Source organism: Chelonia mydas, chromosome 3 (assembly GCF_015237465.2).
Source record: "Chelonia mydas isolate rCheMyd1 chromosome 3, rCheMyd1.pri.v2, whole genome shotgun sequence".
NCBI classification, from domain to species: Eukaryota; Metazoa; Chordata; order Testudines; family Cheloniidae; genus Chelonia; species Chelonia mydas.
The window spans coordinates 100,223,476-100,250,509 of NC_057851.1; the positions used below are offsets into that span (position 1 = coordinate 100,223,476).

The window sequence follows — 27,034 nt, forward strand, 5'->3', positions numbered from 1 at the left end:
TAATTCTTGTTGAAAATCAGTGGGACTTAGATTAAGTCACTTGGGTGATTTTGAAAATTTTACCCCAAATCCTTACCTGCTCAGAGAAGTCTCTTCTGTCAGCAGTCAGGCTTTTTGAGTTCAGTCGATGAAATTTGGAAGCTGATTAGGCTGCTAACTTTTCAAATAGATTAAACAGCCGTTCTCCCTGCCTGCCCACCAAATTGACTAATAGCTAGTTCAGAGCATTCTCCTTGTTGTTGAAGACATGAGAGAAATCCATTAATTCAATGCTGAGGTCATCACAACTTTTTTTGAACATTTGCAATGATCATCAACATGAATCAATTAAATTATAGTGTCTTTTCTTCTCATAGCTGCTGATCCAGCAAAGCACTTAGCATGCACATAGCTTTAAGCATATGAGGATTCCTACTGGAACTCAAATGTTTTGCTGGATTGAGGCCAAAGATGTGGGCCTCCATCCTGCTCCCAATGAATTCAATGGTAAAACTCCCATTGTGTTCAATGGCACAGGATCAAGCCTATCTCCCTCTCATTCATTGCTGCAGTAACCTGTGAAAATGTGGCATGTGATAGTTAGGACCTGTTCAAGATGAGCCTTCAATTTCAACTGAGTGAAGACTAAATATTGACAGGAATGTTTAGGTTTAACTGTAAAATTTGGACTGAATAATTCCTAGTGATGGGAGAACCTCAGAAGGTCCTGAAGCTCAGTCTCAATAAGCATCTAAAACTTTGGCTACTTACTTGAAATACCTGGACTGGTTTAGAGCCTGCAAAATTGGGCTGAAAATCTTAGAAGAGTCTATATTCTGGTGTGTCTGCTTCCTGGTTCCAGCCAGGACTGGAAGTTCAGAGGTTAGTAAAAAATGAAGAAAAAAAACCCCCACAATTAAATAGTTAATCAACCTTTCCCCCACCCCAACCAAAAAGAAAAATGTACATTTGGCATCCAGCTTGAATTCTGTGCTAAGTTCTGTAGTAGGGGGAATTTTATTCTATTCCTGCCATCTATGAATACTAAGGCACTGTGCAGCCTAGAAAGCCTGATGATAGATGTTATTTACACTCATCTACTTGTCTAAATCACCTTGAGAATTTAAAACCCAGGGAATTACAAGTCTATCTTTCTGCCAAATAACTTATCGGGTCTTGGGAAAGTCACTTCACCTGTCTGTGCCTATGTTTCTTTCTCTACCCCATGCCTGTCATGTCTGTTTAGACTAAGCTCTTTGGGGCTGCCTCTTCTACAGTGTCTAGCACGATGGCACTTCTGTCTTGGTTGAGGCTTCTAAGCACAAATGTAATACAAATAATTAAAATAAGAACATTCTGAGGCAACCCATTTTGTAACTGCAGACTCATGCTGAAATACTGATGACTTGCATTACTTCCATTTACAAAATTTGGATTTGGGGGGCAGAGGTGAGATATGTTTGTGTTCATGGTGGGAAACGAGGAGGAGGAGGAAGAGTATGACCAGATAGCTATTGTCACTATAAATTGTAACATCAGTCTCCTGTCTTGGGAATTCATTATCTCCCTATTCTAGGCAGATCCCTACTCTGGAGAGGTAAAGAAGCTGAGCTATTGTTTCCTGTTGATAGTTATCAATTATGATTATTGGTTATAATCCAAAGTGAATGTAGTGCCCAGAAAAGATGCTGCATTGGCAGTCCTGTGGACAAGATCTCTTTAGCAACAGAACAGATATATACTCCTGGGGGAATTCTGTGTCACTGCATGTGCACAGAATTCATGGCCCTGCAGATTTCTTTGCTTCCTCGCAGAAAAATGACTTCTGATGGGGAAGCAAAGAAAAGCGCAAGAGCGGTCACGCGCCCCTCCTCAGCAGCGCAGGCGAGTTTGTTTGGGTGCCCGGAGCAGCCGGCAGAGACGTAAATCACCACCAGAGTGGGAGGGCTGGGCAATTGTGTGTGAGAGAGAGACACTCTGTCCCTCTCATTCACTATTGTGGCATGCTCGGTGTGGAGGGGCAAGGCTTTGGGGTGTTTCTCAGGAGGTAGGTCTGGGGCAGATTCTGTCCCATCAAGCAGAGCAGAATGTAGGAGCCTGCCTGCTTAGTGAATTGCTCCCATTGTTCTTAATGAATTTCCCCAGGAATATAAAACAGCTGTAAAAGTTTTAAGGCTCCTTTACATTGCCGGAGTGGTGTAAAAGACAATATGGCCTTATAAATGCTTATTGTGATTTAGTGATTAGAACTAGTCTAAATTTTTGGACTGAAAAAATTTCCTATCAAAATGTGCTCCATGAACTGTTTGCTACTGACCTTTCTGGAGATGGTCAGTAGCCCATATAAATTGTGAGTTTGAGTCCCCAGCCCTCGCTTGCTCTTCAGTTGCCTATGATGTAACATTAAGCATGTGGCTGCGTATATTTGTTGACTAATAACTAGAAGTAAAGGGTCAATAGTAGCTACATTACTATTAGACAGAGGGAGTTTGCGGATTTCTTCCAATACTCCCCACTCCCATTCTCCATCCATTGTATTGTAGTTTAAATAAATTACCAAAATAATTTAAACCAGTGTGATTATAGTCTGTTATTTTAACAAAATATGCAGAATTTTAAAATATTGTGGGCAGAATTTTTAATTTTTTAATTAATTCCCCCAGGAGTAAGAGATATAGTGTTGGCAGTCACTGTGCAAACTTTCCTAGTCCACCAGTGTCTTAACCATTTCTGGAGAAATCTCCTCTAAGAATGAGAGACCAGTTCAGTTTCCATGCTCATTCAGTGTTTAGCTGAGATTGCCAAATAGAGGGGCTAATTGTGAATGTGTTTGGGTTTTGTATTAATTATGTGAATACCTGTGCACTAGGAAGTGAACTTACATAATCTTCACAACTCTTCATCTACTTTTCATCTTTTTCAAGGCACAGCTTTTTCAGTGCCTCTCCGAAATCCGTATGAGGACTAGGAGCAGTGAGCTAAAGTTGAACTGAGGTAAGACTAAGATAATGGTTTAGGAAGAGAAAAGCACTTTGAAAAAATTGCCTCCTCTAGAGCAACCCCCACTACCAGAGCATCTGCCCTCAGACTGGTAAATCAGTCTATTGCCTTGGAAACCTTTTTACCTCCTCAGTGCTATTGGTTACCCACACAGCCATGACAACAAAACAGCTCTCACTTCTCTAGGCAATTGGACAGAAGTTGTGCCCCATCTATCAAACTCAGAACTTGTCACAGTGATCTGTGCATTTGCCCCATCCGGGGCTTGCTTATCACAATTCATTTCACATAGAAATAAAGAGACAGTCTGTAAAGTGCTCTCTAAAATGGAGAATCCAGTCTTCTTAACAACACAGACTGGTCTCAACACATCACTGGTGCTCTGCGCTCTGAGCTGGCTTCCCACTAAATATAAGGTATCCCAGTGCAAGATATTTGGTTTGGAATTTAAAACCTTCCAGGGGTTTGGCCCTAGCTCTCTAAAAGGAAGCCTCTATCTTTGCAACAGTGACCTCACATAACTGCTATATCCCACTGGAACAATGACACCGTTAACTCAAAGGGGGTGCTTTGGAGTTAAAAAAAAAAAAATAGAACTTTCACAGTAACTTCACCTAGACTAAGGGCTTGTCTACGTGGCACCAGCAAAGCGCACTGGGAGTGTGGTTTGTTAAGCACTGTACCATGCCGTGCTGTAAATCTCCTGTGTAGACCCTACTGGCACAGTCTAAAACAGCGGTGCGCAACCTGCAGGCCACATGCGACCCTTCAGGGTAATCCGCTGGCGCTCCCATTGGTCAGGAACAGCGAACCGCGGCCACTGGGAGCTGCGGGTGGCCGTGCCTGCGGACAGTCAATGTAAACAAACTGTCTCGCAGCCCGACAGCGGATTACCCTGGTGGGCCGCAGGTTGCCCACCACTGCTCTAAAAGGTACCAGCTTCACATTAACATAGTTCAGTTTCAAACAAGATTATGTTAACATGAAGTAGGAACTTTTCAGAGCATGATAGCGGTGTCTACATGGGGCAGTTATAGTGCAGCACCTGCATGCGCTGTACAAATCACACCCCTCTGGCATGCTGTGCCACGCTGTATAGAGAAACCCTAAGGGACTCAGGGCTGGCCTACACTGGAAACTTACATCGGCGCAGCTACATTGCTCAAAGGTTGAAAAATCCACATCCCAGAGAGATGTAGCTATGCCAACCTAACCCACTCTGTAGACAGCGCTAGGTGGACAGAATTCTTCCATCGAACGAACTGCTGCCACTCAGGGAGGTGGATTACCTAGTGCGAAGGGAGAACTCCTCCTGTCCATGTAGTAGGAGTCTGCACTGAAGCACGACAGCTATGCCGCCGTAGCATTTTAAGTGTAGACATCAGCCTTACATCTCTTGGGAGTGAGGCTATCACAGAACCACTTTCAGAACTAAATGCAAAACTAATTTCTTCAACTTAGCTTTCCCTCAGTAATTTTTCCACATACACTTAAGGTGTCTCAACACTGTAATCAGAAGTGTGATTACAGCTCAGGTAGGCATACCTGCACTAGTTTTAACCTAGCTATCATGGCTAAAAATAGCAGTAAAGGGTGGTGCATGGACCCTGGCACAAGCTGTGAATGTATACACCGAGGGTTCCTGGCATACTTGTAACATCTTCCATGCTATCCTTAGCTGTGCTAGAAAAGAAACAAGGGATTGATTTATTTCTATTTTTCAGTACTTCGGTGGTGCTGATGTACTAGGAATGAGGGCCACATACATACCTTGACCTGGATAAAATGATTTTTGGTCACTATGGATCTGGGCTGGATTTCAATTGGTTTTAGAGGTGCAATTGCCCCTATTATGTGTTGTTAATTTTTTTAAATGAACTTACTGAAGAATAGCAACAGGAAATTCACAATGATTTTTCAAAATTAAGACGTGAAAAAAGGTGTAAAGGCAGTGAGACATATCGACTTTTAAAGATCTGATGGTTTCAGTTTTGTTCAAAATGCCTGAACATGAAGGTAGGTTTCACAGTAACACTGACCACCACATTAGAAAACTTGACAGGTAGCAGCAGCTACATTTGGCTCTTTGGAAAGAATGCCATTGTTTCTAAAATATATCTATATATAGATAGGTAGATATATTTACACACACAATTCACTTAATTAAGAATTAAGGTTGTTCCATTGCATTTCCTATCAATACCATCACTAATCCTTCCAGGAAATCACTAATTAAGGCTACATCCCAGGCCTCAACACTGAAATGTTACACCAAATGCACTCTCAGACTCTTTGATTCCTCTGCACTGTGCTGAGAGCCAAGAGAGGGAATGCAAGGACAATCAGTCTCTCAGGTTGAGTGACTTTGAACTGTAAGCCCCGCGATCTTGTCTTTGATTCCTAAATGGGCTTGTGGGAAAAGTGATACAGCAATGAGATCACTGTGTACTTCTAGCTGGTTTCCTGTTTCCTATGTATTTAAATACATAGGGAATAATCCCTCTTTTGAAATGAGGCCCTCTACATGAAGATGGCAGAGGTTCAACTGAAAGGGAAGAAAAATATGTTCACATAACACCAGATGCAGAAAGCATAAATCCAGTCTGAACAAGTGGGGAAAAGCTTTGTGGCTGGATCTCTGGAATGCTAAGCAACCTGGGAGGACGGATAGGCGCATGTCAAACAGACCCACTCAAATCATGAGACTCCTGCAGCAAAATAAAAGTCAGGAGGGTTTAGTTTTGTTCTGTGGTTTGAAATTATAGGAACAAACCTTAAAGGCACTTGAGTGAAGCCTTTCAAACAGAGAAGTTACACTGGCCAATTCAGTCGGTAACGCTAGGCTACACATGTCTCTGAATATGTTCTGTTTGTACTTTCTGTCCTCTGACTCCTCAGGAGCAAAACATAGGCTAGTTCTATCACTACTTTATTAGTGTTTCTGCTCTAGAGCAGAGCAAAACTACCAGCCCCAGAAAAAATCCATTTAATTATATTTCCCCATTGCACCGACTGAGATTCAAGGGAATTGCTGAGCATTGCGCTATCTCCCGGGCAGGGGAAAGAAGAACCTATTCAGTGTGTAACAAGCCCCAGCTTGGAAGAACTTAGTGGTGTCACTTCAATGCTTTGCAACATAAAACTCAGACTGACAAAAGCAGCCAACAGTGAGCTACAACTTTGGTTGCTGATGAACGTTGAATGACTGGAGTACATGCAGGTTATGATTATTAGCAAAAAAAAGTGCTTCCTGGATGTAGCTCATGCCTAATTTTAGTAGTGGTCTGATAGTAGTGGAGATGATGTACATGCCTAAAGTTAGGAGTAGCTACACAATAAGCTGTCAGTGGTGAGGGGTAGGATACTTGCTACCCTGACCATTGCAATTCAACTTTGTTTTTTGCCAATATGGCTTTTTGGTGTTAATCTGAAAATAAATCTTCCATCTTCCTTAGTTTGTGGGAATCTCTCTCTGTTCTGCTTAGAATAAGTAGGCCCTCAAATCATTTTTCTTCCTAATTCCTTAGGAAGTATTCAATATGGCTAGGGCCCTACCACATTCATGGTCCATTTTTAAACTGTAGGATCCTGATTTTTTATTGTTTTATACTTCATGTTGTCATTGGTACCACCGCAAAGTGATTGGGTAGCATTTGATATCCTCTTTGTATTTCTTTTGCACAGGTGTAAATGACTAATTGGGATTTAAGGCAGTGGAGAATTAGGTGATAGACTGAATTAAACTGTAGATGTGAATGCGAAGTCTCAACTGTGTATAAACCAAATTCTGGGCTAAACTCATGAAATGCATTTATGAAGATTAGCCATATTACCGGTAAGCAAAGAATCAAGTTTCCAACTCCCAACTATTTACTTTATATAAACATCCTGACTGCAAATTAACCGCAAAAATGTTGGATCAAATCATGTTCTTAGTCTCAGTTGACAGTGGGTATCTGGCCAAAAGAAGCATGTTGTTCTTTACCTGTACATTTCAAAGCTCTCGATGAGATTGTTTGTTTGTTTTGCTTGCCCTATGTTTTCAGCCATTCGTGAACATCAACACTTGACGTAAAGTGCTTCCTATGGAGGTAGTTCTGGAGCTATAGATTGAGCTTCATACTAAGTAAATAGAAGCCACTCTTAACTTTCAGCATAATAAATAACATTCGTAATGTCAAGACAACCTTGGGGTATGAGCCAAGTCTTTGTACAGCTGCTGCAACCTTGCGTGTCAGCAGTTTAACCATTATCAGTATTTGATTTGTGTACAAAGTGAAATTTTGCTACTACTTTCATGGTTTTACTTAGATTTTATTTTCTCTCTTAGCTTTGTGCTCTATAATATTTATATAATAAGAAAACAAATATTTAAGAGAGATTTTCAGGCTGCATGACGCCCACCGGGAAATCCTCTATCTCTCTGCTTGGTCTGTTGACGGTCGACACTGGTGTGATAAATGATTATACTGATTTGCTACAATGTGAGGGGTAAGCATCTGTGGCCACGTTGTAACTTGGTGTGAGCTGGACCCTCTGTGGTAGCTGTAAGTGTGTTCTGCAGCAGTTCTTCACACACTTGGACATCACCACTCAGGTCACAGGCAAAGAAAGATTTTATTGAACTCGATTGCAAATCTTCTAGGCCCAAATTTGGCAGTGCACTTAAGCACATGCCTAATTTTAAGTACATGAATAGCTGCTCTGGAGACAATGAGTCTGCTTGTGCACTTAAAATTAGGCACATGCTTAAGTTCCTTGTTGAATCAGGGCTCTGTTGAATTCAATGGGAGCTTGAGCAGGAGCAGGTTCAAAGACCACTGTGGATCAGAGAAGAGCTAACTCAAGTGTTCACCCAAAGACTGAACTTGAATTCAACCTTTCTTTTGTGATTCAATAAGGCTTTGTTCATTCTATGCATTTTGGCATAGTGTTCAGCTTTGCGGCCTCCATACTTCCTCATAAGCGAGGCCAAATGCAGCAAAATGTTGACTCATCTCACGGCATTTTCTACTCTAATAGGCCCAACCATTTCAAGCAGTAGAAATCTTACAAGCAAGCCTGGTGAGATTTCCAGCTGAATTGTGTACACTCTAGGTGTGGATAGATCAGACAAGCATTCAGGCTTTTGGAAGCTGAGCTGAACCAAATCTCTGAACTTTTTCAAACCCATCCATTATTATTACTATGGAAAAACACATAACTTCATTTTATTCTTTGTCTATTACCCTTCTGACATATTATGGTTACATTCAGATACTGGGCATAGTCATTTTTATCTTGTCTGTCTTATTGTGTATGTCTATTTACGTATGGTTCGTACATAGATTCTACTGCTTGCGTCTATGCATGTAGGCACATAAGCCACCTGGGTAACACATACAACTAGCAATTTCCTCTGCATCAACAAAAATGAAACGTTCAAAATAAAATCCCCAGATCAATTTGTTTTCTCCCTTCAAAAACTTGTTTTCTGGCAAAGGAGAGATTTTTCCAGATAACTTAACTAGAAAACCCACTTCAGATATTAACGAACTTTAGTGGGAGCTCTGATCATATTCTATTTGGTCAAAATGTCCACATGTAGGTGCCTAGAGTTAGGCTTTTAAATCACTGTGTAAGAACTTAAAATACACATCCAAATTTTCAAAATTGCTGAGCCATCTCAGCTCCCTCTGAAGTAAATGGGAGCTGTGGATACTCAGACTTTAGAACCTCAGGCCACGTATTTAGGTACCTATATAGGGATTTAGGAACCTCACTTCAGGAACCCATTTAAAAAAAATCTTGGCCCTGATGACCGTGGATCCACTGATTAATAGAAAAGAAGGCAAATAGGAGCCCAATTTCTAAAACATGAGGCAGATGAGGGAAGAGTTTGCATTCAGCTGGTGCATGGTAGAGCACATAGGGTAAACTGGTGCCTCTTTCATGCTGCTGCCTTAGTCTCCAGAATCAAACTTAAAATCTAGTTTTTCTTTTATAAACATTAAAGTCTCCTGCAGCAACTGTTATAGAAATACACTTGGCTGACACTTTTGAGCCTTTCTGATACAGTGATTCCTGCCTGCGTGTGCAGAGTCTGAAACAGCAGCTGAAATTCTGGCCCCCTTGAAGTCAAGGAGAGGTTTGCCATAGATATCAAGGAGGTCAGGATTTCACCCAGTGACTCTGAAAACTCTGATCTGTCCCTTTCGCCTCTCGTTCAGATACCCAATGATAACTGTGTTGGTAAGTAAAGTGTTATCTATTTCACTGCTCATCGATGCATGTGGGAAAGGAGAGAAAAGATCATATTATGAACAACTGTACAATCTGCTCTGAGTGGAGCTGGGTGAAATTTTTCAAACTAAACTTTTCACCAAAGAACGCAGGTTTGAATCTATTGAAACTTTTTGCAAATTTGTGTTGAATTCACCAAATTCCTTTGGTCAGGGGGAAGAAAATTCCAAAAAACCAAACTTTATTTTGACTTTTTGGAAACAAAATCTTTAGTTTTTTTTCAATTTAAAACTCCCTTTTGTTTCAAATTTTACTTGGTTTTATTTTTAAAATGAAACAATGTTTCAATCAACCCCAAATTTTTTTTCAGTTTGCCAAAAAATTTTTTTTTTAAATTTCTGGTTATCCCAAACAATACGTGTATTTTAATTTTTCAGTTTAGACAGTGAACCAAAAAGTCAGTTGTTCACACAGCTCTGACTATGAGCAACAGCTCATTTTTGCACACCCAGAGATGGTCTGGGAGAGAAACATTGTTTTTCCCCATGACCTAGTCAAAAAGGAGCCAAACCCAAAGAGCCGGGCAGAAACTAGAGATCTGAGCCCCTTTACCAAGGAAGAGGCAAGCTCAAGAAGCCCAATGGGTAGAGCTTGTCAAAAAATGGATTTTCCATCCCAGTGAGGGGAGGGGGGGGGGGAATTGAGATATCAAAAAAAAAAAATTCTCCTGAATCTGGAAAAGCTAAAATTTTTCATGAAATGAAAACTCCAAAAAAAAAAAAAGTTTCAAGTCAATTGAAACATTTCTTTTCAATTCTGATCTCTTTTAAAATACATATACCGAAAATAAAGTACATTTTGAAATGAAAAAGTATTATGAAATGAAAAATCAAAATGTTTTTGTTCTGAAAATGGCAAAACAGGACATTTCAACATTTTCTAAATGTTTCTCCATTTTTTTCCAAAATGAGATTTAACCAGTTCATTACAACTTCATGAAAAAAAATCTGGTTTTGTTGAAATGGCATTTTCAGATGGAAACTGTTTGGGTGAAAATTATCCAACCAACTCTATCAGGGCATATGAAACCAAGAAGCAGGACCTCAGCTGCACCCACAGATGTATGTGGTCCCAATAAGGTAGAGATGAGCCCAAGGAGCTGAGAGCACATATGTGATCCTATTTTGAGTATTGTCAAAACTGAGCAATGTCTTGTGGGTGGAGTTTATTTAGTAGGTGGATTTGGAAGAGTAACACCCTCTTTTTACTTTTTCCCCAGCGTAACCCCTATGGAGAGACCTTTGAGATGTGAGAGCAGGTTACTGAAATACGTGCAGGTGCAGGGTGGGAATCTCAAAAGTTTTAGAAACAGGCATTTTGGGAGGAAGCCACATTTTTATTATTTTCTTTGAAATGTACATTTTCCTAATAATCCAGAAGTTTCTTGGTACTCATATTCTCTCTCTCTCTCTCTCTCTCCTTTGAGATTCCAAAACAGGAGCCCAATTCTTGGATGGGATTATCAAGGGGATAGAGCTAGAGCTGAAGATAAACCAAGCGTTTATTCACTCTGCAACTTGTTTCAAGTGAAACAGCAGCATCTCAGTTAGTGCTGAGCATATCATATCTGTTAATCATCAGGATGAGTTAGATCAGAGTGTTAATGTTTCTTGACTATTCTTTTGTCTTTTCTATATCAACAAAGAGATGCAATGACAATCATATAAATACTTTATGCAGGCCTATGATGGAGTGTTTATTCCACACCAGCCTTGAAAGGGTTAATGAGGCTGAGAAGGGGGCCCATTAACTTGATCAGAGGGGAATTACATTGGATAAGCAACCCCTCATTGGGAGTAGAGCTCAGCTAAGAAAGAACAGGTGGGTCTATGATACAGCCAGGAAGTTGGCAGCAGAAGCATGCTGCAGTATGGAGGTCTGTGGTCACTTTCTAGCCTTAGCGGGGGGAAAGGAAAAAAACAGGCAGAATATAGAAGCTCTGGGGTCCTGGCTATGAGGGAAGGGCATACCCAGAAGAGAGTGGAGAAAGACCCTGATAGAGGCAAAGTAGGAGCAGCCTAGGAAACAGTAGCAAGGTTTGTGACAGTACAAACCTTGGCTGCTGATTGTAGTATCCCTGCGCTGGAACCTGGGGTAGAGTATAGGCCCCAGTTCTCCTACCAGCCACTGCAGGAGTGGCACAGACAGGCAGTGGAGAAGAAGATTGCCTAGAACAGTTGTCCAGTGGGACTTTGGTACTCTGGAAGGGGAGGACTATAGTGACCTGGCCAGCGAGTGAAGTCATGAAGAGAGAACACCCCGAGTTGCAGAGAGAAAGAAATGGCAAGGTGCATGAACGAACAACAGAAGGGGATGTCGGATGTGAGTGAAGCTAATCCCCAGAGCAGCCAGGAGGAGGTGCCTGTAGTGGTTAATGGACCCATGAAAAGGCCATACACTTTTTTTCCATTAGTCCAAGTGATCTCCTGTTAATTAGTGACTTAACATGAGCTCATTTAACAAGCAAGGAAGTCTCTCTCTTTTATTTTTTGCAGCGAATCAATACAAATATACCAGGTTTTATTATCTTTTAAGATCTCTGGTGCATTGCGTGTTTGGTCACCGCATGTTTGATTAGATTAATTAAAATAGTTGTGTTTTGTTTATGATCAGGGCCCCGTGAATTCTGCAACGCCATGCGGCACAAATTGCCATGGAATTCACTCCTACCCACAGCATAGTTGCTCCAGAATCTCTGTCATCATTTTAAAAAGTTGTATATAAATATGTCTAGTACCTGTAGTTCTGCAGGTAACACTGAAAATGTGATCCAAGTTCAAACAAGGCAATGATGCCCACTGGTCTGGAAACTGCTTGAAACAGTAGCTGTGAGAGGCTTGAATTACCCCATTTGTCTCAACCAGTTCTGTAGAATTTGGCATTTTTCCAAGATGCCCCAGCATTCAGCATTATTGTTGTGGAATTCACCATTGTGAGGCAGACAGGCATTTGCATCTTGTTTTCTGTCTCCATGGTCTGCTAGGCCCTGCTTGCAGTTGCTTCTTATTCTCTAGTTTTCCCCACCAGGTGGATTTAAATGGATTACAGTGCATGCTGAAATGGTCCTTGGAGTTAGGCAGGTATGAGGTGCCAGAAGTGTAGGGAGGTGAGCTGTTATAACTGCAACACTGTATATAAACTGAAGCTTAGGAAGCAGAGGACATGAGCCACTGAGGCTGGCTACAATTTCCCCCACGTTCCCAGGGCATATAGGGAGAAGGAAGTTCTGAAGGGGCCGTCGGAACAACATCACAGGGTTCAAGTGCTGGGGAATAGAACTTGCTGCCTAAGATAGTAGCACAAAAATCCATTATCCCTGAATATAATCACGATCAAAAATAATCTGGCAAATTTACACCAATGATTATTTTCGTGTGTGTGTAATGAGGAGATAGGAATGAAGGATTATTTCATGAGAGAATAAATCAACATTTCAGCAGAATGTAGGCGTTGCTGACATGGAATTTGGTCCTATTGTACATGGAGCCCCACCTATAATGCATCTAGGGTTTTCCAATGAATTACAGATACTTTCTCCCTAGACACTATAATCCACTACTGAGCTTTGGTAATTTCTTCCTGATTACCCCAGTTTTAGAGACTTCCCACAAACTCCGCATGACTGAAGTGTCTCAGTCCAGATACATCCTAATGTAAGACCTATGGGAAATAATCCAACAAACGCTCTGTAAAGTTATTATAGAGATGAGCAAGCCAATGAAAATTTGAGCCATGATCAAGCTGAGTGCCTGGTTCTGTTCCGGAGAAGAAGGAAGAGCCAAGCCAGGGAGTATTCTGGCATTCTTTCCAGAATGCACAGCAACGTGTTATTTACCACAATATTTTTTGGTCCTATGTGTTATCTAATGACTCTGCTTGTGTCTTGCCTTACAGAGCTAAGCTAGATCATTGGTTTGGCTCTCCCTTTGATTTTTCTGGTTGGCGTAGATCTGTTTAAAGGGTAAAAAATGCAGCTCCTATTCCATCTAACAAGGTATGCTTTCTACATCTCCAGCTCAGACTAGGGCCAAATGTGGCGTTCCATTTTGTAGCCTTTTTATTATAGCGGTGGCTGCTAGTGGCCATTACAGTTGAGTTTGTAAAACAGCCGCCATTATAATACTCTGTTCTAACACACATAACTTTCCAAAACATTCACTCCTGAGACTGAAATTTTCCATGCTTGGTCTCTGCCTAAAGGTGGATTTTTGTGGAAAGCCCAAAGAGAATGCATTCAGCTAGCTGTTTTGGAGTTATAAAACTATGAGAAGAACCACATTATTTTTCCCAAAGGAGAAAAATTGTTCTTGCTATCCCCCTCTCCCCTTGGGAGTAACTTGAAAATGATTGAACTTTTCAACTTTTACTCATGCATCGTCTCAATGAGTAGTATGTGGTTTGAAGGGGGGGTGGAGTCAAGGCTGCAAAATTGGAAAGCTATGAACATTTGAAAACATGCCATAGTGCGTAAGCATAGAAAAGAGCCTTGGCTTATCAGCAGTGATCTTAAACATGGATGAAGTACGTAGGCATGTGCAAGTAGTTAAGCAGATAAGTGTAGCCATCTGAAGTTGTCTAAATATGCAAGAGCTTTAGTAAAACCCACCCTACTTCCTCAACCTCTTTCTGTCCCACAGAGTCTTAGAAGAACGAGCACAGGACGGGGAGCAGGTAACTCCTGGGTTCTACTGCCTCCTCTGCCACTGATTGGCTTTGACAATGCTTTGCACCAAGGGCCAGGTCCCCAAAACACACCTGGTTGCACTGCTTACTGTGGGTAGTCTCACTGGAAGCCTGCATCCGGTGCACTAACCCTGGTTCTAGATGATTTGTGAGCTTCACTTTCCCCATCTGTAAAAAGGGGACAATGACATTTAGGTACTTCCTACGGTGGTTGTTAGGCCCAGCTAAATAACTTTTGGAAAGAGCTCTGTCATTGCCTGATCCCGAACCGGAGGCTGCGGGGGGGAGAAGGGGCACTACCTACAAGGATAGTACTACAGCCAAAAGTACATATAGTCATGTGCAGAATGGGAAAGAAACTAGCTTTCTATGGACACTTGTGCTAGTAAAATAACAACTATACAAATGTTTGTGACAAGCCTATACAAAATGGGGGAGACAACAGCTGAAGCAAAATTATTCATGCCTGACTAGGACACAGTGCCCGTCATGCAAGATATTTAGGGTACATCACACAGTGAGCGGCAGCCCACAGCAGCAAGTCTCCTAGCCTGGGTCAACAGACTCGGGCTCGCGCTCTGGTGCTTGCAGTGCAGATGTTGCAGCTTCAGCTGGAGCTCTAGCTGTACACCCTCCTCCCTAGGCATCAGAGCCAGAGCTCCTGCATAAGCCACAATGTCTACACAGTTATTTTTTAGTGCCGTAGCGCAAGCCAGAGTCTGTGACCCAGCCTCTGAGAATCATTGCCTCTTGCTGTGTCTTGCTTAGGCCCCAATTCTCAGTCCACAGTGGCTCCTTTACTCTTCCTCTTGCACCATATAGCTTCAGTAAACTAGATGGAATTGGCCTCTGAAGAATGACCCCAACATAGTGGGCTTCTCTGGGCAGTACAGGGGTTTCACAGTTACTGGGAAGAGGTGTGCAATGGGAGGAGGGAGGAGTACACTGCACTCTGTCTATGCTGGGCTACTGTAGCAACCTATGGGGGGTGCGGGAGAGTCATTACAAGCAACCATAAATTAAAAGTAGCCTCCAGAATCCAGGGGGGCTAGAAGTTGGTGTAAAGCCTCCTTTGTCCCCATCCCGAGCTACACTGAGCTTAGCTTAGCTCAGTGCAGCTCGGAATTGGGGCCTTATCTTCCTGAGCCTGTTTCCTCCTCTGTATGGGTAAAACGATAGTACGTGGCCTCTCAAGGCCCTCTTAAGTCATGAAAAACTGGCACTCGGCAAGTGGAATGCTTGCTTGGGGAGGTGTGAAGGTACTGCACTGTAGCACGAAAACTGTGGATTGTAGCCTTGCTTACCTCAGTGAGAGAGGGAGGGAGGAAGGGCATAAGCAGTCAGGTGTCCATTTTGTGTCAAGAGGATATTTATTTAAAGACCTCTAAAATAATGTTTTGATTCTCCTTAAAAAATCCAGACCACACAAATTCAGATAGTCATTCCTTCCAAGGGCCCATTTTGGTTTGAGAGCCTAGTTCTAGCCTGAACTACCTTGCTGAGGCCAGGGACCTGGTTCTCTGCAGCCTTATGGCTTGGGAAGTCAACTTTTTGCTAACCAGTCTTTTCCCCACCCTTCACTTTTTCATGCTGTATCTTTCCCCTTCCCCCATTTTTTCCATACATGACTTTGATTGGTCACCTTTCCCTTCAGCAAGAACGAAGCGGTCACCAACACCAACCACGCATACAAAGCCACAAATGACACACAAGAGAACGAACCAATAAAGTATGATTCTGCAGGGCCTCCATTCACCTAAATGGAAAGCTCCAATGCTACATTTGGCATTATGTGGGGCTGTTTGAGGCTATAACCCAGCAGTACTCCCATGCCCAGTCACATGATTCAAAGATGGCAACTACTAGCAAATACTGCTTGGCTTCTGCAGGAGCCAGATGAAACCTATGTTAATTAAATTCTAGTACCCCGAGGTAAGAGCGCACAGCTCTCTTTTAATATAGCAATGATGCAAGAACTCAGTAATGAGAATTTGCTTGGACTACAATCCTGAATGGCAGATTGCTCTGTTGCACCAGGAAAGAAAATTCCCCTCCCCATATACAAGCGAACTCACTATCATGCCACTGACACTGAGTTCCTGATTTCAGAGGTGCTGGGCATCCACATTTCCAGTGAAAGTCAATAGGAGCTGCAAAGCAGACACTACAGGCCAGAATCTCCGTGGCTGTAAATTGGCATAGCTTCATTGCCTTGAACTGAGCTCTGCTGGTTTACTCCTGCTGTGAATCTGGCCCTACAGGTGAACACATGTATTGGGTCAGCTGTGGTGGAGGAAACTTGGACAAGGTGAAGTGGGAAGGAGTGGGTCAGCAATAGCTGACAGGACATCAACATGTGTAGATTCCAAAAATGGCAATACTCTGTGTAATCTGGTGCCCAAACTGAAGGAGATGAGTTACTTCTCTCCCTTGGGTGTGTGGTTTCAGACAGTGGGAGTCTAATATGATATATGCAGCTCATAGATGTCACTGGAAAACTGAGAGAGAGGTGGGTAAGTAGCTTCCTGGAGGCATTGTGGTCTAGTGGATTAGTCATGGGACAAACTGGGCCTAGCTAGCCACTCAGTGAGCTACTTTAACCTCCTGATGATCTGTTTGGCCATCTGATACTAATTAATTATTCACGGGCTGTTCGGATAAATGAATTAGTTTGTACAGCGCGCTGAAAATATAAATCAGAACACACTGTAAGTATTATGAGGTGCCACCTGCAGCTTCATTCAACAGAGAGCAGCATTGTACAGGGAGAACAAACATCTTTCCCTGCATTCTCAGTGCTGCCTTCCACAGGGTCAGATGGCTTGGGAGATCCTCTGGGTGTTTGCTTGCCGAGGAATGGGAGAGACAGTGAAAGGGGGATAGTTCTGTATCTTCTGTGAGCAGAGGACTAAGCAAAAAATAAAATGAAACAAGAGAAAGGGCCACAAGGTAGCCAGGGAGCACTTTGGCTCAACTGTCGAGAAGTTAGGCCTGAAAAATGTAGCCTCTTTGATGTCACTGGTTCAATTCTGGCCAGGATTCACTAAATCGTTTAGTTAGAAGATAGATTTATGCCGTTTCATGCAGTTTGTGTAGATTTTTCAGACAAGCCTTTAAAAACGCAATTTCTGTCCTCTCTTTGTAGGGTTTTTTCCTAGGATTTCTTCAAACATGGCTTGTTGGTATTTGGGTTTTGTTAGTTAGTTTTTGTTTATTTTGGTTCTTACTGAGATTTAAAAATTTAAGGCTGAAGACTGGGACAGATTTATTCCTCTGCAGGTGACAGCCCACAGAGAGAGGGGAAACAATTCTTGCCTCCATTTTGCTGGTGCTGAGGGGGCTAGTTCAGCACCAGGCACAGACTACAGCAGCCTTCAGGTTTCCTCTAAAGTGGACTCCTATTGCATTGGCCTCGGTGGGTATGTCTCAATGGCACCATCGGTCTTTACAGAGCATCGTGTCTGTGCTGATGAGTTCTTTGATGGCTGCTGAGTCCGATGCACGAGTGACACTCCTATCCATGGGTAGAGCACACCCACCCACCAGCAATGCTCTGAATCTGAGCAGCAGATTCTTTCCTCCTCTTTATGCCGGTTATCACAAAGCTTAATCCAGTCCGCCTTGCAATGTCTTGCTCCATCTACAAGCTGACTCTGCCAACCACAGTGGCATTCTGCACTCCTTTTCCAATCATCCACAGATATTCCAAAGGATACTAAGTCATCTTTACAAGCACCTCGAAATCTGAGCAGCGGTCTGCCTCCCTTTCTAGGCCCTTCGCGAGCTTCAGAGCACACTCTTTGGGATCCTGTAATCTGGCATTTGCTTGACATGTCCAAGCTACCTGAGTCTTTTCTTACTAATCAATATCCCCATGAATGACATACCATCACGATTTAACACTTCCACATTTATCTTGCCATCTTATTCAAAGAATTGTATGCAAGCATCTGATTTGAAAGCAATTTAGTCTTTTGGTATGTTTGGCATAAATCGTCCAGGTTTCTGAGCCATACAAAAGAGTGGATAAAACACATCTCATAAATATGGATTTTCACGTTAGTTGACAAATTTGTTATTGTTCTAGGCTCTGTCTTGCAAAAGACCAAAGTTCCTGGATGCTTTGCCTATTCTATTAGTGAGCTCAGCATTCAGATCTACATTGCTGGTAACAGTTAGAGCCAAGGTAGCAAAATTGGTCAACAACATCCTGAAGAACACCATCTAAGGTGATATCTGGAACCAGTTCTGAAGAGCCCTGGTGCATGATAACAGTCTTTTTCAAAGATTTGGCATGAATCAGAGAACTTGGTAATAAGATGTTGCAGGGCATCAACACTGTGAACCACAGGGGCTGCATCATCGGCAAACAACAGGTCTTTTAGGATGATTTCCTTCACCTTCGTCTTAGCTCTGAACCTTGCAATGTTAAGCAAACCTCCATCATGTGTAGTGCTAAGATAGACACTCTCTCAAACATCACGGAACACGTGTTGAAGCAAGAATGAGAAGTAAATATTAAACAAAGTAGGAGCCAGCACGCAACCCTGCTTCACTCCACTGTTGATGTTAAATGATTCCGACTCTTGGTTTTCATACACTACAGTTGCCGTCATGTCATCATGTAAGGATTTCACAAGGTTTATTAATATAGGTGGACAACCAAGCTTCTTCAGAATGATGTAAAGCCCTGCTCAACTAACCAAGTCAAAGCCTTTTGTTAAATCTATGAAAGCCATGTACAGTGCAATATGTTTCTCTATGCACTTTTCCCGCAGTTGTCTTACAGAGAAGACCATGTCTATTGTGGACCTTCCTGAGTGGAGGCCACTGTGGCTCTCAGGATAGATTCCTTCAGCTAAAGGTTGAAGTCTATGTAAAAGAATAAGTCTTAAGATTTTTCCCACGATATTAAGAAGAGATATACATCTGTGATTATTACAATCACTTCTGTCTCCTTTGTTTTATAGAGTTGGATGAAACTAGCATCCTTAAAATCTTGTGGAACAGTTTCTTCCATCCAAAAGAGTAGCAGTACCTTGTGCAATCTTTGCAGCAAGTCTTTGTTTGCACATTTGTAGATTTCAGCAGGTGAACAATCAGATCCTGAAGCTTTCTTGTTGGGAATCTTTTTGATGCTTTGTTCAAGGTCCTGTAGCGTACGTTTGGAATCCAGAGAAGTCATAACTCCAAACCCAAGCAATTTTTCTAACACATGGTCTACTACAGACTCCCTTGAGTATATCGTTCCATAGTGCTCAATCCACCTTTCCAGTTGCTTCCCTTTATCAGTTACAATATTGCCAGCCAGATCTTTCAGCAGAGCTGTCTTATGCTTTATCGACCCAATGGCCTTTCTAATGCCCTCATACAGATGACAGTAGACAGTTGTATCAGCCACCTGTTGGTTGCGGTTGCAAAATTCTTGAGCATACCTCCTGGAAGCTATTTGAACAACCTTATGAGCTTTTCTTAAGCTGTTGAGTGAATCAGTAATAGGCATAAACTTGTAGGTGATCAGGGCAGATCTTTTCCTCTCAGTGAGTGACAACAGTATCTGCGAATGGTCTATGAACCAGTTGATATTTTCTTAGTACTGTTTCAAAAACTCTTGTCTGCCACATTGTACATACTTGTCTTCAGGACTTCCCATGCATCTGAAGCAGTGTCATTTGTTCTGGCTGACTTTGCTGCTACTTCATAAAAAAGAGGTTTCTTGAGAGGATCATTGATTTGGCACAAGTCAATATGAGGTTGTACTGCAGCTTTATTATGGTGAATCTTCTCAGCTTGAAATTGCTCTTTGCAGCAGACAAGAGACTGCTCCGTGTCACAGTCTCTACGTGGGAAGGATCATGTATGCAAGATATCTTTCAAATATGTAAGTCTTGTGAGTCTTGTCCTGGGCATGACTTTAAACTGCATCCTCCACTGCTTTGGGATACTTCTTGGTTGAAGAAAGGCTAAGGGATCTCACGCTGACAGAAAAGGCATTCACGCTGAAGCGATAGGCAGCTCTATTCAAGTTGCTGTCTGGCAGAAGCTACAATCTCTGTGTCGCTGAATATCCAGACTCGCTCTGGCCTTTGGATTCTGGCTCAGTGGTCTAAAGGGGGGATGACAGGTCTATGGCACCTCCACTCCTCCATAATTTTACCTAGGAGTATGCGCTGAAGGTCTTGGAAAGATGGTCACAGGGATCTGAAAGATGCATAAGGGAACTGGGCCAGCTACCAAGATTTCCAAATAGCCCTGTTTAGGGATGGCCTGCTTACCTCATGTGAGGGTGGCCCTAGAAAAGGTGGGTCAAACAAGCCCTGGCTCATTGTTTACATCTGGCTCAACAGTTTTTACAAACAGAATTGTTTGCTGGAATATTTGGACTTTGACCCCTGAATATGAGTTTGATATGACTTCAGATTTGAGGAAAAACAGCTGCTGAGTAATGAACTTGCATGTTTCAGAATTGATATTGCAGCTCTTTCAGAAATTCGACTCTCAGAAACAGGTTTCATAAGGGAGAAGTACTACACCATTTACTGGCATGGTAAACCTGAAGGAGTAAGAAAAGAGTTTGATGTAGATTTTGATATCAGAAATGAACTCATGTCATTGTGTGACACTCAGATTGCAGTGTCCATACGTATCATGATTCATGACACTTTGAGTTAGCCTACAGAAGGAATTTATTAACCTTGTCAGTGTCTGTGTTCCAACTCTGCAGGCTAGTGATGAGGAGAAAGACCACTTTTACCACCAGGTGGAAGAACTGATTAGCAGGATTCCATGGAAAGAACCAAGCCTAGTGCTTGGAAACTTCAATAGAGTTGGGTCCAATGCTGAGAACTGGCCTGGGATTCTGGGTAGGCATGGCATTGGATGTATGAATGACAATAACCAGAGAGTTCGAGCTCTGTGCCAGTCAGGGCTTATTGGTGACTAACACCTTCTTTGCTGGGCAACATCAGAAGAAGAACATCGTAGAGACACCCAAGGTCCAAGCATTGGCATCAGCTGGACTTGGGTGTATCTATACTGCAACTAAACCGCTCCTTAGCCCGAGCCCTGTGAGTCGCCAGCCATGGGTTTTTAATTGCAGTGTAGATATACTCTCTGGGGCTTTGCAGGGACACAGAATTGCTCGGGCAGAGGTCTATACATCCCAGTCACACCACCTCACACCCCTTTTATCCTCTGGTTTGCTCCACCTTGGAAGTGCCCTGTGTCCAATGTTGCTCTGGAAGAAGCAGAGAACTAGTAGATCCAGCTGTGCACCTGGTATAGGTGGGATACTGTTCAGGGGGATACTCATGTTCCCCTATGGCCCCTTTGCACGAGCCTAGCTGGAAGAAAGGGGCTGCAGTATGATGATGATTTAGGCTCCTGGTGAACTGCCCTTCTCCGTATTTTGAATAAGGCTGTAAAGCAAATGCCTGTTTATATCATGATTTGTCAATTTAATTAAGTAGGCCCATACTTTAATACATAAACACAAGAAGGCAGACTTAGGTTTGGGCCTTCAGCTTTAACTCTGTCACCTACTACAGGACAGGCCTAACAAAGAAAATAACAGAACGCCACTAGCCGTCACCTTCAGCCCCCAACTAAAACCCCTCCAACGCATTATTAAGGATCTACAACCTATCCTGAAGGATGACCCAACACTCTCACAAATCTTGGGAGACAGGCCAGTCCTTGCCTACAGACAACCCCCCAGCCTGAAGCGAATACTCACTAACAACCACATACCACACAACAGAACCACTAACCCAGGAACCTATCCTTGCAACAAAGCCCGTTGCCAACTGTGTCCACATATCTATTCAGGGGACACCATCACAGGGCCTAATAACATCAGCCACACTATCAGAGGCTCGTTCACCTGCACATCCACCAATGTGATATATGCCATCGTGTGCCAGCAATGCCCCTCTGCCATGTACATTGGTCAAACTGGACAGTCTCTACGTAAAAGAATAAATGGACACAAATCAGATGTCAAGAATTATAACATTCATAAACCAGTCGGAGAACACTTCAATCTCTCTGGTCACGCAATCAGAGACATGAAGGTCGCTATCTGACAACAAAAAAACTTCAAATCCAGAGTCCAGCGAGAAACTGCTGAATTGGAATTCATTTGCAAATTGGATACTATTAATTTAGGCTTAAATAGAGACTGGGAGTGGCTAAGTCATTATGCAAGGTAGCCTATTTCCCCTTGTTTTTTCCTCCCCCCCCCCCCCCCAGACGTTCTGGTTAAACTTGGATTTATGCTGGAAGTGGCCCACCTTGATTGTCATGCGCAGTGTGGGGAGAATGGTCAGTTTGGATGAGCTATTGCCAGCAGGAGAGTGAGTTTGTGTGTGGGGGGGGGGGGTGAGAAAACCTGGATTTGTGCTGGAAATGTCCACCTTGATTATCATGCACATTGTAGGGGGAGTGGTCACTTCGGATGAGCTATTACCAGCAGGAGAGTGAGTTTGTGTGTGTATGGGGGTGGGGGAGTGAGAAAACCTGGATTTGTGCTGGAAATGGCCCACTTTGATTTTCATGCAGGTTGTAAGGAGAGTGGTCACTTTGGATAGGCTATTACCAGCAGGAGAGTGAGTTTGTGTGTGTGGTTTTTGGAGGGGGGTGAGGGGGTGAGAGAACCTGGATTTCTGCAGGAAATGGCCCACCTTGATTATCATACACATTGTGAAGACAGTGGTCACTTTGGATGGGCTATTACCAGCAACAGAGTGAGTTTGTCTGTGGGGGGGCGGAGGGTGAGAAAACCTGGATTTGTGCTGGAAATGGCCCAACTTGATGATCACTTTAGATAAGCTATTACCAGCAGGAGAGTGGGGTGGGAGGAGGTATTGTTTCGTAGTGTCTGTGTATATAATGTCTTCTGCAATTTCCACAGTATGCATCCGATGAAGTGAGCTGTGGCTCACGAAAGCTCATGCTCAAATAAATTGGTTAGTCTCTAAGGTGCCACAAGTCCTCCTTTTCTTTTTGCGAATACAGACTAACACGGCTGTTACTCTGAAACCAGCTTTAACTCTCCCTTTCTTGTTCTAATTGGTTTCTCAACCTTAAAATTGCATAATTGCTTTCTGTTCAGGACACACAATAATCCAAGGCTATATCTTCACTGTACGGTTAACATTAAGTGATTAGCACTCCAGTCAGAGCACCCACATTAGCTTAGTTCAGGTGTGAATGTCCCCATTGCAAAACCCTACCCATAATACCGAGTCCTCACTGTTTCTGCACTCACCCATATATGTCTGGGGCATGTCCTATGGTATTATGTGCTGATATTCTCTGGGATTCTTTCCCAGGCACCTATGTCAATTTGAGTGGAATTGTGGGAAGGACATTGGAGGACTATTATTAGCACTCGAGTGATTTTATTTTGTTTGCCTGCATTCTCATTGCAAACTGGGTGGTTTCCACACCAAGTTAAACCAGAGCCGGGTTCTAACATCTATCCACAACTGAGTAAAATAGCTTAAAGCACCTCCAAACCCTGCTCAGAGGTTGCTTGGGAGGGTTGGGCTAAAACCTGGGTAAGAGCTTGGGTTAACAATGCAATAAAGACATACCCCAAAGAGCTGAGCTGGTTGCAGCACAGAGTAATGGAAATAATTTTCCCTTTTACAGTCCACATCACATAAAAATTGCCTTTTTCTTTCTGAGTGGGTTGGAATCACATATGCACTTTATTTAATAAAATTCACCTTGCTATTCTCTCCCACCCCCACTCCCTTGAAATACACAGGAAAATTGTAACAATACTTTGCCCACAGAGGAAAGGAAGGTAAGTTTTTCCATGTAGCAAATATTAGGCATTTCACCTGCAATAACTCCTTGTGAGTACAATGGTGCAGTTTTATTTAGAGTGCATCTCCTCCATTTCACTACGTGACCTACACCAAGTGGACACCAGTAATCTTTGCAGCCTAATAGAAGGAGATGGGGAAGTTGGTCATGCAGTAGCAGCTGCTTGTTTTCAGCAGCACCACTGGAGAGTTTCTCACATTCTCCTCCTCCGCCTCTTCCCAAATGTTCAGCCTGCTGTGTGCAAGCTGGGTGTTTACAGTTCAGGGCTATGGAGGAGGAGGAAATATTTTGCCTATTGTTCAGTGACGTCAATGGCTTAGCGCCCAGTCACTTGAGGGACTGGGGTGCTTAGTAAATGTCAGCACAATGCTGCTAGTGCATGTGCCTTACAAATCTGCTTTCAATGCATTTAAGGTCTCCCCTGCAGGTTAGATCCAATTGGCATGACAGGCTGGGACAAAGGGGCATGCATATCTGAAGAACAATACCAGTGAGAGTGATTATGCCTCTATTTGCATGGGGAATGGGTTACATATGGATTTTTTATTAGGTAATAAAGCCATCTCTTTCCCTGCACCAAGCTCTTCTCTCTCTAATTTTATTATGATACAAATAAAGCTCTGAAAAGAAATTGACAGAGTCTGAGAATTTCACAATAAATCAAACAGCAATGAGTCATAATGAGACACTACATCAACATTTTCCAGCTCTGCTGGTACCAGGTATTGCTCACGGAACTGGAAACTAACTTGTTTGTCTCTGTAGTTTTTTGTCAGAATCAAAATTGACTCTTGAATGGGAGAGGGGAGTTAGATTGTTGAATTGAGAAATTGTTACTGTGGTTGATGTTTTTGACTGGGGTGTCCACAGGCTAAAATTTGGAAGCCAAGCTCTAACCATTTGTTTTGCAAAGACAAAGGCATTTTTGAATAGTGAATGAAGAACTTGTATCTACACTTTGTGCACACAAACAGGAAACTTCACTTGCAGACAAGCAGTTACCTGTTCTCTGTGGGTGTATGTCCATTTGCTTATTAAAAAAACCCCAACCTCTGTGCACACAAGTTATGAGGTGAAATTCAGGCACTCAGTTTTGTGAAGCATTTTGAGATCCACGGACAAAAAGCACTATATAGGAAATGGGCATTATTATATTCTCCTGATGTGCCAAACAATGTTCCATTCCACAAAAACTACAGGTTCAGTTACACAAAGTGGTGTGTGCAAGTTTACAATCTAGTTTTCTATGGGAGTGAATATTTGAATCCTCCCCTCCACACACACACACAAATGCTTGCTTGGATTACCAGATGATTTACCATCATCTTAACCACTTTGGCCTTCTGTGATTGTTTGTATTCTGACTGGCAGTCCATTTCATGTTTGTTTTCCTCTTATGCATACTGTGTATGTAAACAGTGGGCAGCGAAAAAAAAATATGGCTAAACTGTTCCAGAACAGATCAGAATCTGACATCAAGTGATCAAATACAATTTTTTTTTAAAATTTCCTTTGACGGTATAGTCAAAATGTTAAGCACCTGGCAAGGTCTCCAAGTATTCCAGAGAATCTATTTAAAATGAGGATTGGTTCCATCCTTCTGGGATACTCAGCAAGGAAAGACTGCTGTAGTTTCATTACCAATATCCTAGTTGCTGTATATGGTGTCTTTAAGGGAATATGCTGTGAGAGGCAGATTTGTCACCATCTTTAGTCCTTTAAAAGATGAAATCTGTCATGTTGGGTGGGTGGATTAACCCTAGCTGGGAGAGTCCAATACATCATCTGCAAAGAATGGCCAGTTTACATATAAATGTTTTATCAATTTCTGTACCAAATGCAACAGGCTAGATACTACTTTTGTGTGTTAATAACTTATAGAACTCAGTTGTTCCTGAGGTAAAAAGTCTTTTTTTGGAATACCCACTTTATCCAAATCATCCTTTCAAAACTGAAGTGCCTGCTTGGAATTTCTTCCTACAGTAGTCTTGATTCATAGCTAGTTCTCAGTTTTGGAAAGAATTAGTACATTAAATGGCTTTTCCAGTTGCTATTTGCCTCACTATCCTTTGTGATTTTAGAGCACTGGAGTTCATAATTTGAAAAGAAAGAGGAAAAAGTAGAGGAGTCTTGAATATAAACACAACAAGGAGGTTGAGAGACTTCAGAGACGAGAGAGGCAGGTGTGACGATAAGCAAAAAAAAGTTTTGCTTGACATGTGAATGCACTGGGGAAATCTAAGTCAATTTTTTCCACATGGGGAGAAGGTGATAAAGAGGGACAGAGATAGAGCTTTGGAGAGAAGATGGAGGAGGATGTTGCAAGGGAGGCATGAGAGAAACAGTGGGATGGGACAGGCAGGGGCGTGGAAGATAACCCAATGGATGTGAGGAAACAAAAGAAGAGAACGTTTTAAATGACAGAATAGAGGCATGTAATTGTAGTAGGGTTGTCAGAGAGCACTTAAGGAATATTCCTTACCTTTTTGTCTGAATGCAATGTGGTCACACTCCTCTCACAAGACCCCCTGGCTGAGTGTGTGCCCCTGCACACTCTTTGTTTGTGGTGGGTCTTCAGTGACTCAGCTCTCCGGTCAAGTTATACACAATCTGTCTGTGAGATAAAAGCAACACAAACCCCTTTCGGGATACAAGTCCAACATGGGCCTCTAAGTTTTTGCCTGCTCCAGAATAGAGCAGGGCCCCAGGGCTCCTTTCTTGGAGGCAGTGTCTTCACTCTCTCAGGGCCTTTCTGGCCCCAGCTCTGCAGCTGGGCCACTACAGTTCAGTCCCCATTCTGGTGTGCCTCAAAGTCCAAGCCACTTTCCCAGTGGTGGTGGTGAGGGGGGACCCAGGCCCACCCTCTACTCTGGGTCCCAGCCCAGAGATCCTATAGATAGCAGCCATCCACAATGTCCCTTTAAATAAACTCTGTTGCTGCTATAATTCCCTGGGCCACTTCTCCATGGCTCCTGCACATTCTTTACCCTTACCTCAGGGCCTTGTTCTTGTGGCATCCTAACAGCCAGCCTAGAGCACCATCCAATCACCTCCAGCTCTAGCAAGGAACTGAACTCACTTTTGCCCTGAAGCTCTTCTTATACTGACCTGCTTGGCCCTGATTGGCTGCTTCCCACACAGCCGCTGTAGACAGCTTGGAGGACCTCTCGACTGTCCTTTTCTGGGGCAGGGTGTGCCATGACCACAAGGCCTCCAGCAGGGGGCCTCAAGGCCTAGTCCATCCCAGCACACTGAA

General features: G+C 42.8%; 1 long non-coding RNA gene across 1 annotated transcript in view; it reads right to left on the minus strand.

The window, feature by feature from the left end:
- Nucleotides 1–26,823, minus strand: part of LOC122465058 — a 40,958-nt gene extending 14,135 nt beyond the window's left edge. Inside the window, exons 1-2 of the long non-coding RNA XR_006289611.1 lie at nt 26,772–26,823; nt 26,261–26,392 (exon numbers count right to left, since the gene is read on the minus strand). This is a non-coding gene — a long non-coding RNA (uncharacterized LOC122465058). The remainder of the gene's footprint in view (nt 1–26,260; nt 26,393–26,771) is intronic.
- Between the last annotated feature and the right edge of the window lie 211 nt (nt 26,824–27,034).